Raw genomic sequence first — 13,365 nt, 5'->3', positions numbered from 1 at the left:
TTATTTCAGAATCGAAACTAGAAAACTGAACTTTATAAACTATCAAAATTTGATCGAATTTCTATCTCATTAGGTTTCTCCTGATTTAATAAATCACTCAAGGCATTAAAAATTTTAGCGAAATTGGCTCTAGCAGGTAAGCGTTTCTTTACTAATAATTCCATGCTTAAAAGCTTAACCGTATTTACCTTCAGAAATCCAGTGAGATGACATCCAAATTCACCACTAATCTTGCGTTAAATCTACCTGAATACTATTTCATTCAGTCGTTCTCACCTATAAATGAAATATGACTCCATTTCATAACTCTTGAAAAGAAATATTTAAAATAAACAAGTACATTTTCTTGCTTAAGAAAGCCAAAACTTTATTTCATACGTTTTACACATTTAAGGAAATGGACACAATTATTATTCTAATCTTTCTTACTGTTGCCAAACAACAAAAACAAAACTTCGTCTAAAATAAAAGGAAAACAACAGCCGTCGAATATAGTTCACAAATATAAATCATGGAGCTTTCAACAAAAAGAAAAACAAAATCAAAGCAAATTAATTGTATTCCTTGTCATATGTTCCATTATCCCTATTTTCTAGAATAATACTATTTTAAGGTATTTTATATACAACTTTCTCTTCTTACGCGCATACAGGGCATTAATCTCCCCTCCCATTTATACGAACATTTGTATCTGTGCATTCAGCTGTTCCTTAATCGGTCTTTCCACTCAATTCACATAACCCGACCAACCATCCATATCTTTTCATCCATTCTTCTATTTACGCATCGTTTATCCTTTTATCCACTCTTTAGATTAGGCCATATTATTTTCGGAATACTTTGATCTGTAACAAAGGTTTGAATGATAGGAAACTTTACACAGATTTTGGACTTAAGCGAACACAGATTTGGAACGAAGTTTGACTTAGAGATGAAACTTGATCTTGCATATTCTAATAAAGTCAAACATAATTTAGAAGAACTTTTAAAACGACATTTATTAAGTTTTAAAACACAAGTTAAGGAATAAATTTCCCCTTTAATTACGGAAGCAAGACATACATTTACACTTTTTTAAATTAAAATGCTCTTTTGAAAATCTTATATGTCTTACAAATGCAGCTTAACTTTGAAATTTTTCTAAAATTAATACCTTATATCCTTCGTAGACTTTTCCTGCATTCTTACAGTTTTGTCTACTTCACCAGAACATGTAGTTGAAGTGTCGATAGCCAACACTTTTTCCTAATGTTAGGAAAGAGTGTTGGCAATCTCAGCCCCCTTCCTCCCTGTTGTGCTGAAACTCTTCTGTTACTGCTTGCCGTTAGCGATGATATACGAGGGTAAAGTTTGCTTGCGATTGAATTTATGTAAGTAATCTCGAGGTAGTAGAGCCAGGCCGTTGGATTTAAGTTTAAAGCTTTGGTTTATAAATAATTTGAATCTTTGCTGCCTGTCCGACCTGAAGAAAGGAAACATAATTTTGTTGATTTGTTGATTATTCCCCCTATAATTTGAATCTGAAGTTCAAATAGTTTAGATTGTTGTAATCAGTTAGAGTTCTAGGACTAAAATAGGTGAAAATTCGATCGACAAATCTAAGAAGTTTAGATTAGCGTTTAAACTAAGTCTTTAACCTTACAAATACAATTTATCCAGTCATGAGAGCTTTAGAAGGTCTATGCGAATTATTTGTAGAATTTGATTCTAATTTGCGAGCTTAGCTCTTTTTTTTATGCTTATTTATTCATTCAAAGGAAAAGACATGTTTTGTGCGTTATAATTGTCCACAAACATGTATTTTCCTTTGAATGAATTAATTATTTGAATGAAAGGATTTCGTATATATGAAAATAATTTTAGTGAAATCATGTGTGAAATTATAGTATCTCTTTTATAATGTAACACGAAAATGCTTGAAAAAGGCGAAGCTCTGTCGGAAAAAATAAGGTTGCAGGTACAAATCTATTTAACATTAAGATAAATGGCTGTCTCGCTGAACTGAAGAGATCGTCAAGCTGGCGACGGTTTTGGCGACTAATTTTTCACCAAATCTGGTGAGAAAGTGCCAAAAGTCACCAAATTTAGCAAATATTTGTCGGCATTTTGATCTGTTTCCTGTATAACTGCACTCCCCCCCCCGGGGGGTTGACTCAGGCGAACGCCAGGGAAGTACTGGTAGTCTCAACCGCAGGGGTATCTGTACCTAGGCAGTCTCAACCGCAGGGATATAAAAACAGACTTCACAGAAGGCCTGAGGGCTCTTGGGATAGAGTAAGGCTCGGCAGGTATCGTTCGGGTACTGCCTTGTCTGCCCTTGCTCTGTGGGGTCGCCACATGGTAGATTGATTTTGTGTGGGGCAGCGCAAATCTGAAAGGCCAATAGCCAGTGCAGAGCTGCCTCGCACTACGAGTTGTATAATTGTACTACTGGCTAGGATCTGTACTTAGGCAGTCTCAACCACGGACGTATATAATTAGACTTTGCAGGAGTAGAGCAGCCGTTCATTCGGAGGTTGGTTCGGGCTTGGCAGGGACCGTACTGTCGTGTTCGTTCCTTCGGCTGTGGTGGAGCTAGATCTTAGATCATTGGCTGGGTCCTCGAGGGTTTAACCCCACTAATTATGAGATATGGTGTCTTAGCGTATTTTTGTTTGCATCGTTTTGCTTGCTTTGCCCAATGTTTTATATAAAGCCGGATGGGGACTAAGAGGGTTGCGCCCGCTTGGACTTTGGTCACTGAACCTTAGATGCCAAACCCCGTAAGGATCTGCACGACAGACCCAGGAAAGGGGTCTAAGTTGGTCTGGAGTTCTCTATAACTGTAATTGGTACTGCAGTTTGCCTTTTTCAAACATTTTATGTAATTGGATAACTCTAATTGACCCTTATAGTAACTGTAACCGTATCAGGACCTTTTATGTGTTAACAATTTCCACAGTCTACCGCCAGATGGCGTAATGAATATTAAAAGCATTTGTAATAATCAAAACGAGAGACACAAAAACGTAACCATGGCTATGACGATGTTAACTACTTTTGCACTTTTTAAAGATAAGTAGAATAAAGTATTTTGATGATGTTGGTTGTGAATTTCTGTACTGATAAATAACGTAAAAATAAAACGATACACATAATGGATGTAAGAGAAAAATCCTGACGCCAACAATTTCAGAAGGGGGATTGTCAGTGTCGATGTCAATCTATTGTGACTGAACGCTATCGAGAGTCTGGTGTAAAAACGAAAAAGGTAAAGGTTTCGTTTTTTACTCCATTCTAAAGTTATTAAAAGTATCAATGTAACCATTAAACGTATGAATGAAAGCTTTTAAACGTATCTTCGAAAGCTACTAAAAGTATCGATAATAAGTATTAAACGAGTAAACGTATATAAAAAGGTAACTTAAAGATTTCTTTTCTTGGCAAGGGACGCAAAAGCGATCTAATTGAACTTGGGACGGAAATTGCGGAAACGGTTCCACCGGACGCCGTTGTGATTACGATTAAAAACATCATCACAAATAGTAAAAATTATGATGAACTATTTGTAAAACAAGTCTTTGAAAGGATTATCGAAGAAAGACTTAAGAAAGAAGAATATGAAAGATTAGAAAAACAAAGAGTGTTAGCAATTGACTATTAGAGTTTCAAGAACGCGAAAAACGAATTCAGTTAGAAGCTGAAGATTGGGAAAAACAAAGGAATTTTGAATTACAAAAACTAAACTTTTAAACGAAAATAAATTAATGTTCGAAACGTCAACGGGTAGTAATGTAACTACATGAGAAAGCAAAAAATGTATCGATTTGAAAAGTCGGTACTTTTCCGTTTTACCGCAGCAACCGATAAAGTCGCCAATAATGGTACAACTGATGCCAAATGGAATATCCTCGTTGGTAACCTTCTACGTCTCATTTTCAAAACAAGTCGCAGCCATTTCTTATCAGATTGATTGGTTCTTTCAATACTGGCATACAATTACGTAGAATTTTTACCAGATAGTACAATTTTATGCCCTAAGGCCATTCGCAGTAATTAAGTAAATTAGAATACAGTCACACCGCTCACCCGAAGGCGAAAATATAGAAAAGGCAAAGTCAAGGGTTCAATTCATCAATTCTAATGAGAATATACTAGCGAAGTAAAGCACTGCGGTTTTACATAATTTCTGAGTAAGCTATTCGTACGAATTGAAATAATTCTTGCATTAAACTTGTATTCCAAATTAAGATTTAACTTGAATTTAATGTAGATAATTACTGAGAGAATTAGATTTTTGTAGCGTAGTTTACGTGAGATGAGATCACTTGGGGTCACACGATATGAACCGGCGAAACCGCTTGTTGAACCATGAAAGCATAACACATTCTTAAATTAATGTCTTTTTACAAATATATTGTCTTTATTTATTTGCTTTTTACAAAATTTTAAACCATATTAAAATGTTTATGCCTTCAAAAGAAAAAATTTTTTGAACTAACATTTGTTAATATTTTTTATGTGTATACTATATGCTGTCACCAACAAAGTCTGCTTGACGAGATTTGCGCCGGGGAAACGGAAAAGTACCGTATTTTCAAAATTTATCAGTTGATCTTAGAACGTTTTTTGGAAGATCGACTGCTGTGAAAGGAGAGAAAAACAATGTAAAGAATATTTTTTAGTAAATTGTGCAGCAAAATGATATTTATACACCATTGTGTATAATTCCTGGGATACTTTATGATAAATATTTTAACTGTCTTTTTTTACTCTTTTTTTAATTTCAAAAGATTTTGCTGTTTTTATACAAGTTTTGTGTTTTTCGTTTGTACAAAAAGTAAAATATTTAATTAAAATTTATTAATTTGTTTTTCTAAGATAAATTTCGAGCCTTTTGTCAGCTCGAGCCTTTGTTTCGAGCCTTTTTCGAGCCAGTCGGTATAGTGGTCAGGGAAACTGACTGCGATGCCGAAGGGCCTGCGTTCGAATCCCGGAGAAGGCATGGTTGTAACTCTTCGTCCCTTCATAGGAAAGGCGATGGTGGCCCACCTGTTAGGTGCCTCCATAATAAAGAGATAATGTCTAGTTTCTTTTGATTTATATGCATAATTCGTGTAGAGGAAGTTTTTGTGGGCAAGAGTTTCTAAACTACTTTGGTTTTCTAAAAATTTGGTTTTCTACTCTTAATATTTTTATTTTTATTCTTGTCTTTTAATTGCTAATTTCTAAAAATTCCACTTGTTTAAATTTCGTTTTAGTAATTCACCACATTTGGTATTACTTTTGGTTTGACTTTTGCTCTTCCCTACATGAATGACGAAACACGAATTGAATGATTGAAGAGTTAGGTTTGGAGGCAACTTCTCCTTGATAAGTCTGTCTCCTGCCTGCTCAATAATCATTCACTTATGCATTTTTATAAATAATTTTTTAGGATTAAATAATTTTTAGAATTTTATATTTATTCATGAATTTGATACTTGCACTTGATTTACATATGCACTCAGAATTTAAAAGATATTGTAGATTAGATCGCAATAACATTAATCATTTATTTGTTTGCATTTAATTTAATTAAAATTAACCTTAAATTTGCTTTTTACGAATAGAGACTGTTTGTTAAACTCAAATTTATATATATATATATATCCTATCTGTTACTCTTCCGTGAGCTCAGTTTTTTTATTCTTATATGTTGATAAATTCTGCATATTTTGCTTTAAAAATGATTGAATTATGTTGGTCTCATCTTCCTGTTAAGGTTTTTATGTCTTTAGTTATTCTGCATGCAGTGTTTGTAGATTTATCAACAATTTAAAAAATTGTTTAAGTGCGGCTAAGCGTAATTTTTTACTTCCCTGTACGGAGTAAAAAAAGAGTATTGAAATAGCGAAAATTTTCGGGTATCATATTTCAACGAAAATATCCGTTTTGACTGCTATCGATTGCAATTTAACGACGTTTTGGTGTGGCGTCTGTACACAAGGACAGAATTAAGGACTCTTTTTCCCCAAACGAATTATAAAACTGATTTTAAATGGATTCTGAAAAGAATATTTCGTAGCGTCTGAACGTACGTACGTACTATGTATGTATGTATCTCGCATAACTCAAGAGCGATTAGCCTCAGAACTTTGAAATTTTGGATATAGGACTGCTATAATATGTAGATGTGCACCTCTCATTCTGAGGGCAAACGGCCGCACCAAAAGTAAATAAATATATGCATATATATATATATATATATATATATATATATCCACTCTGTTAGTCGACTCAGTGAGCTCAGTTTCTTATTCTTATAGGTTTGTAAATTGTGCATTTTTTGCATTAAAAATGATTGAATTATACCACTCTTATCTTTTGGTTAAGGATTTTATGACGTTAGTTAACCTACATGTTATAACTGTATTATTATCAACAATTAAAAGTTGTTCAAGTACGGCTAAGCCTAATTTTTACTTCCTTGCACGAAGTAAAAAGGAAGTACTGTAATCGGGAAAAATTTCATGTATCATATTTCAAAGAAAATATCCATTTTGACCGCTGTCGAATGCAATTTAACCATGTTTTTGCCTGACATCTGTACGTAAGGACAGAATAAAGGACTTTTCCCCCAAAACGAATTGTGAAACTGATTTAAAATGGATTCAGAAGAGCTTGTTTTGTGGCATCTGTACGTACGTACGTGCGTACGTACGTATGTATGTATGTATTTCGCATAACTCAAAAACGAATAGTATCAGAACATTGAAATTTTGTAAGTGGGACTTTTAAGACATGTTGTTGTGCACCTCCCTTTTTGGTTGCAATCGCCCGCACCAAATTATATAAATATATGTTTATATATATTTATATATCCACTCTGTTACTCGGCTCAGATCTTACAGGGGTTTATAGTGTTGCGTGGCCCCAACTTGTCAGCAACTATGGTAGTGACTGCTACGAACTGTAAATTACACAAACTCGTAAGAAGGGTTTAAATCCCTTTTTATTCCACTTTAGAAATAACAGCTGCGCTCACTTGACGCTCACAAACTACACCGACCCGGCGGTTTAACAAAAACAGAACTGTGAAACTAAAAATTAATGACAGGATGAATAAACAACTAGATCACTACCTACGAGGCTCTAAAATCGTAACTAACTTAATTGCGTTCTAAAATACAGCTGAGATTCAGCAAGCTTACTGATTAAGAAGTTGAAAGATTCAACGAACTGCCGAGATAGGCACACAGGCCGAAACGCGCGGTTCTTAAATTTCTACCTAGCAACCTTCACGTTAGCGATTCGAGAAGCACACATACAATCTCGTTTCCCTTCTATTTAAACTCAATTTACTTCTGCTAAAATTTGTATATACTGCGCGTTCTATTACAATTTACATACTCTGGCATTGGCAATTCTAGGGAAAAGTAAAGGCTTGACAGGAAATATAGCTTAAAATAAATGTTAGTTAAAATAAATATAAACCCTACAGGTTAATAGAAAAACTCCAATGGTTATATGTTTGGATACAAATTTTTATTTGTATTCAAACAATACTTCAAATGCTGACTATCTGAAAAACATTATATTACCTAAAGGATATTTTAAACTAGGTCCTTAGTTACATAATAAATAATACAGACAAAACAACCACTATTGTAAGATTTAACATCTAGCTCATCAACTCGCCTTCGGGAAAAGATAAAATTGTTGAACAAAGAAAGGACTTCTTAGATTTCGAACTGTTTCTTGAAAATTTCTCGTGCATAGTAAATAATAAATATCATTTTTTTTTCTCTTTAAAACACAGATTTAACAAGCATTTTGTTATAAATTTAACATATTTTTACTGAATAATTTTTTGAGTTTACAAACATGGCAGCCACTTGGTAATTTTCAGATAGTGGAAACTCCGAATCCTCCATCCTCCTATTCGAACCTGCTTGAAAACGTCGCGGAGAAAACGCAAGGCGAAAACGTCTTTGTAAAGGGAACATCGTAGGAGAAAAAAAAGCAAGGAGAAAACATCGTAGTTCAGAATATCGTCGTTGAAAATAAAGCTATTAAAAAACTTCTCAGTTTAAAATCATCGTCCTCGAAAATATCGTGTTAAAAAATAAAGCACCTACAAATCACAGCTTGACGATAACATCGCAGACATTTGTTTTTGAGCTTTAAAAGCTGTAAATACATATGTGGATATGTGTTGTGAACATGTAGGGTTTATATTTATTTTAACTAACATTTATTTTAAGTTTAAACTATCTTTCCTGTCAAGCCTTACTTTCTCTTGGAACTGCCAATGCCAGAGTATGTAAATTTTAGTAGAACGCGCAAGGATTCAAATTATCAGCGGAAGTATTCTGAGTTAAATAGAATGGAAACGAGTTCGAGGTGTGCTGTTCTTACTTCACGAGCGCGGAGGTAGTTAGCCAGAAATTGAAGAATCCCGCGTTTCGGCCTGTGTGCTTGCCTCGGAGAATTGTTAATCGTTCAACGTGATATTCAAAGTTTGCTGAATTAGCAGCGGTATTATAAAACGCGGTGAGGTTAGTTACGTTTAGAGAGCCTCGTAGTTAGAGTCTTGTTATTATTTCTTTTCAGGTTCTTATTTTTATTTTACCGCTAATTTCTTAAGTTGAATAAAAAGGGTCTTAAACCCTTAGCTAGACTCTCTCTATTTTCCAGTTTCAACAGTCACCTCTTGGTTGCGTGCAGGTTGGAGGCGCGCAACTCTACATTGGCGCCCGAACACTTGTCGAACTGAAATGGCCGAAAATCGGATGGAAGCCTCGGGACAACAACTAGAAATTACAAGCCAATTGGAAGGATTTGGATACCTGGTCCAGACTTTGAGAGCATCAATCAACCCAAACGTCAATTTCGACGGAAAAAATTCGGTGGCGATATTTCTAGAAGGCCTAGAAAATCACTTTCAGCTCTACCCTGTGCCTGAAAGACAAAAAGTTGCCATCGCCACATCTGCACTAAGAGGACAGGCCGCGCTATGGTGGAAAAATATAGGCAAATTTTTATTAGGCGAATTTGGAAGCCAGACATATACATTTGAAAATTTCAAAAAATCGTTAGTAAAGGCCTTCCCCATAGTGAAAGATCGAGCAAGGCTGGAAGCCGAACTATATAGTTTCTATCAACGGGATATAGAAGAGTTGACGGACTTTATTCTGCGAAAAATTAAGCTGACGGATATGCTGTATGGGAAGAAACCCGACGCGGAGATTATTGAAATAATCTTACCAAGATTGTTATCTGCTGTTCAAGACTACTTCGAAATTAGAAACCCAAGCACATTCCAGGAGCTCTTCGAATTAGCGGTGAAGTTTCAAAATCGCAGAATAGCGGAAAAAGCTAGAGGGGCATCGTATTTACAAAGTACCCGAAGGCAATCTTCAAATGAGCAGACCAGAAAGGCAAACCGCTCTTATGGGGGAAAGAGCTATCAAGCTAACTCATCGAACCTCGAAGGTCAAGGCCCAAAAAGGAAATTCGAAAACAAACATACGCGTACCCAGAAGGCAGAAGTTGAAAGGAAAGCTTTAAACAAGTAGAGGGGCCTGTGAAAGCGAGGGTCCAGACCCCGGAAGTTTTAAAAAACCCTCAAAAAGACATTTAAATACGGTCATCGTAAAAAACTCACATCTACCAATTATACAAGTCCTGGTTGGCGATGTACCAGTAGAAGCCCTCATCGATACAGGAGCAGAAGGTAATTTTATGAGCGAAACATTCTTCAAAAAGAATTTTTATAGGTTACGATTATTTAAAACCAAAAATATCGAAATTATAGCGGCGCAAGGAAAAACCTGTCACTGCATCGGGAAATTATCATTAAACATACAGGTAAAAGAGGAAAGCCTCAAAGTATTAATTTTTGTAGTGAAGAATCTGCAAAATCCTCTTATTTTAGGTATGGAGTTTTTAAGGGCCGCGAGGGTCAAATTGAATTTTCCAGACAGTTCTGTTGTGCTGGAAATGGACCAGAGGGTGGTGGAACCTGTGGAACAACCGCAAGTCCACATTAGCCATTTGAATGACCATGAAAGTCAAGCCATCCAGCAAGTAGTGAGTAATTTTTCTAACTTGTTTTCAGAAAAGCCTGGTAGCTGTCAAATAGTTACGCATCAGATACAGTTAACTGCCGAAAAACCTTGTAGGACTAAACCATATCCTTATGATAAACAAAAAGACGTAATCATCGAAGAACATATTCAGGAGATGTTAAAGAATAAAATAATAACGCCCATAAATAGTGAGTACGCGAGTCCAGTCGTACTATGTAGGAAAAAGAACGAGTTTCCTCCTTCGGATAAAAGGGCTTGGAGGTTTGCTATCGATTACAGAAAACTAAATAGTATTACTAAATTCCCAGTTTACCCTTTGCCGGTTATAGAGGAAATTATTAGAAAGATCAAATCTACAAGATACATGACTACTTTGGACTTAACGTCTGGCTACTATCAAATAGCTATGAGATCCGAAGACATACATAAAACCGCGTTTATAACAAAAACTTATGCATTTTTACGCATGCCCTTTGGGTTGTGTGGGGCCCCATCAACATTCCAGAGAACTATGGACATTGTTCTAAAGCCTCTCCTAGGAAAATCAACTTTAATCTCTCTAGATGATATAATTATAACGAGTAGTACGTTGGAACAACACATTAAAGATCTAGAAGAAGTTTTTAAATTATTAAAAGAGGCCGGTCTTACAATTAACGCCTCAAAATGCAAGTTCGCAACTAAAGAACTTAAATATCTCGGTTATAAAATTTCGCAAAAGGGTATAGAAACGCAAGATTCAAAAATAAAAGCAATCAAGAATTTTCCACCGCCCAACACCGCCAAGAAACTTTCTTCTTTCCTTGGGTTATGTTCTTACTATCGGTCTTTCATAAAAGATTTCGCTAATATTGTTGAGCCACTCTTAGTAATTAAAAGAAAGAAAAGTAAATTTACGTGGACAGCGGAAGCAAATACAGCATTTGAAAGATTGAAAGAAGCGCTCATCAATGCCCCTGTTTTGAAATTCCCGGAGGGGGACGAAAACCTGGAAATTGCAGCAGATGCGTCGGACTATGCGGTGGGTGCGGTTCTTATGCAAACTAGGCCATCCTCTGGCATTTTTTAGTAAAACGTTGAATCAGACACAAAAGAATTATACAGCTACAGAGAGAGAAACATTAGCCGTATTAATGGCTGTACACAAATTTCGAGTTTATCTCGGCAAAGAGCCAGTAACAGTCTTTTCGGATCATGCGGCTGTTGGTAGACATTACTCGGGGAAAAACCTAACGCCCAGGTTAATAAGATGGGCTTTAAAACTCCAAGAATATAATCTAATAATAAAATATAAACCGGGTAAGGAAAACAATGTAGCTGACGCACTTTCTCGTATAAAACTGGACGATGAAGGAAATGAACTTAAATGCGCTGTGTTGACTTCAAAAAGTTTAGATTCTGGAGATACGATTATCACTGAACTGAAAGCTGATCCTGAATTTGGAAATATCTATGCATATTTGAAAGACCCCGAAAGCTTTGAGCACACAGATATCGATGCGATAAGAAATAGAGCAGAAAACTATGAAATAATAGATAATTTATTATTTTATACGAAAACAACAAACGAAAATCTCGAGTACAAACCAGTCATCCCAGCCTCCCTTCGATTAAGCATTTTGAAGGAATTACACGACGCGAAAACAGCGGGTCATTTAGGGGTCAGAAAGACTTTAAAAAGGGTACGCGAGGTGGTATATTTCCCGCAATTATACAAAATAGTAACTGCGTATGTCAGGTCCTGCAATCAATGTCAGTTAATAAATGATATTAATTACAGCCCGGCCGGGTACTTAAATAGCATTCACGCTACATTTCCGAATGAAATTTTAGGCATAGATCTTCTTGTTCCCTTCCCCCAGAGCAAGTTAGATAAAAATCGTTTTCTTTTAGTAGTTGTAGATCACTTTTCAAAATGGACAGAAATTGTTCCACTTAAACGCGCGTCAGCCAAAACAGTCGCAGATGCATTCTTACACAGATACATTTTAAAATACGGTGCACCGATAAATGTCATTAGCGATAACGGAAAACAATTCATTAGTCAAATATTTGAAAACATATGCACTGGACTTGGCATACGCCATATCAAAATGGTTCCGTATAGACCACAGGCAAACATAGCAGAAAGAGTGAATAAAAACATTGTAAAAATAATTCGCAGTTACGTTAGCACACATCACACGCGCTGGGATGACTACATAAATGAATTAGCTTATGCTTTAAGAACGGCAAATCACGATACTACGGGAAAAACCCCAGCAGAATTATTTTTAGGCCGAAAGTTAATTACGCCTTTAGATAAATTATTCTTTGTGCAACAAAGAGAGCAAGAGCTTTAGATAAATTATTCTTTGTGCAAAAACTTATTGATCAGATGCTTAAAAGCTCGGATACGGCAAGAAATAAGCAAAAAGTGTATTACGATAGAAAACGCCGTGAAGCAGATTTTAAAGTTGGGGATAAAGTATTGAAGCGGAAATTTTCTTTATCAAGTGCCCCAGACAATTTTACTGCAAAGTTAGCTCCAAAATTTGAAGGCCCCTATGTAATTCAGGAAATCAAAGGAGTCGTATTGTACCTTAAGATCGAGAGAGGGGAAATCTGTAAAGCAAGTCCCGACCAGGTGAAAAAATACTATATTCCAAATGATTTTGAAATCCTTAAAAGTTTCTTGCAGGACTCAAGCCTAAAAGAAGTAGAAGGTCCAGAAATAACGACAACCGTTCCACCACCCAAGAAGCAGAAGAGAGACCTAGCCCTTCTACAACCCAGACGACGGTACCAAAAAGAAAACATGAAAACTTTCAGACTCCAGCATTTAAGATAACCAAGAATGCAAAGCCACCGCGTAAAGAAACCTTGGTAAAGAGGAAAACACCACCTACAACGTATCGCAGTAGAAATTATACATCAAGGAGAACTCTCCCAGGACCAGAGAGTCAGGTGCAAACAAGGCCGCCGTTCCGGAAACTGAAAAGACAGCAGGAGGAACGAAAATACCAGGAACAACAGAAGAAATTCAAGAAGGACTCCAGACCGGAGGACGTCAAGACCAGCCGTCCAATGGAAAAACGAAAAAGACAACAACCCGACGATTGCTACGCCAAGAGGCCAGCATGCAGAGGACGCAAAAGAAAACTAATGTGGACGACACTCGGAGGTCAGTAAGGAGAAGATTGACGTCCATGAAACCTATAACGTGGGAACAGTTTTGCCAGAAAAGAATGACGGAGTTTCAATCATCGAAAACTCAAAGATAAGTTAAAATCTTCTATAAAATTTTCTTCTTTTGTTCCGAAATGTTATGCGT

Source organism: Stegodyphus dumicola, chromosome 7 (assembly GCF_044657685.1).
Source record: "Stegodyphus dumicola isolate Sdum_Otavi_A_Nest chromosome 7, ASM4465768v1".
In the NCBI taxonomy this organism is placed as follows: domain Eukaryota; kingdom Metazoa; phylum Arthropoda; class Arachnida; order Araneae; family Eresidae; genus Stegodyphus; species Stegodyphus dumicola.
The sequence above is the reverse complement of the archived record's forward strand: the minus strand, read 5'-3'. Positions refer to the sequence as shown.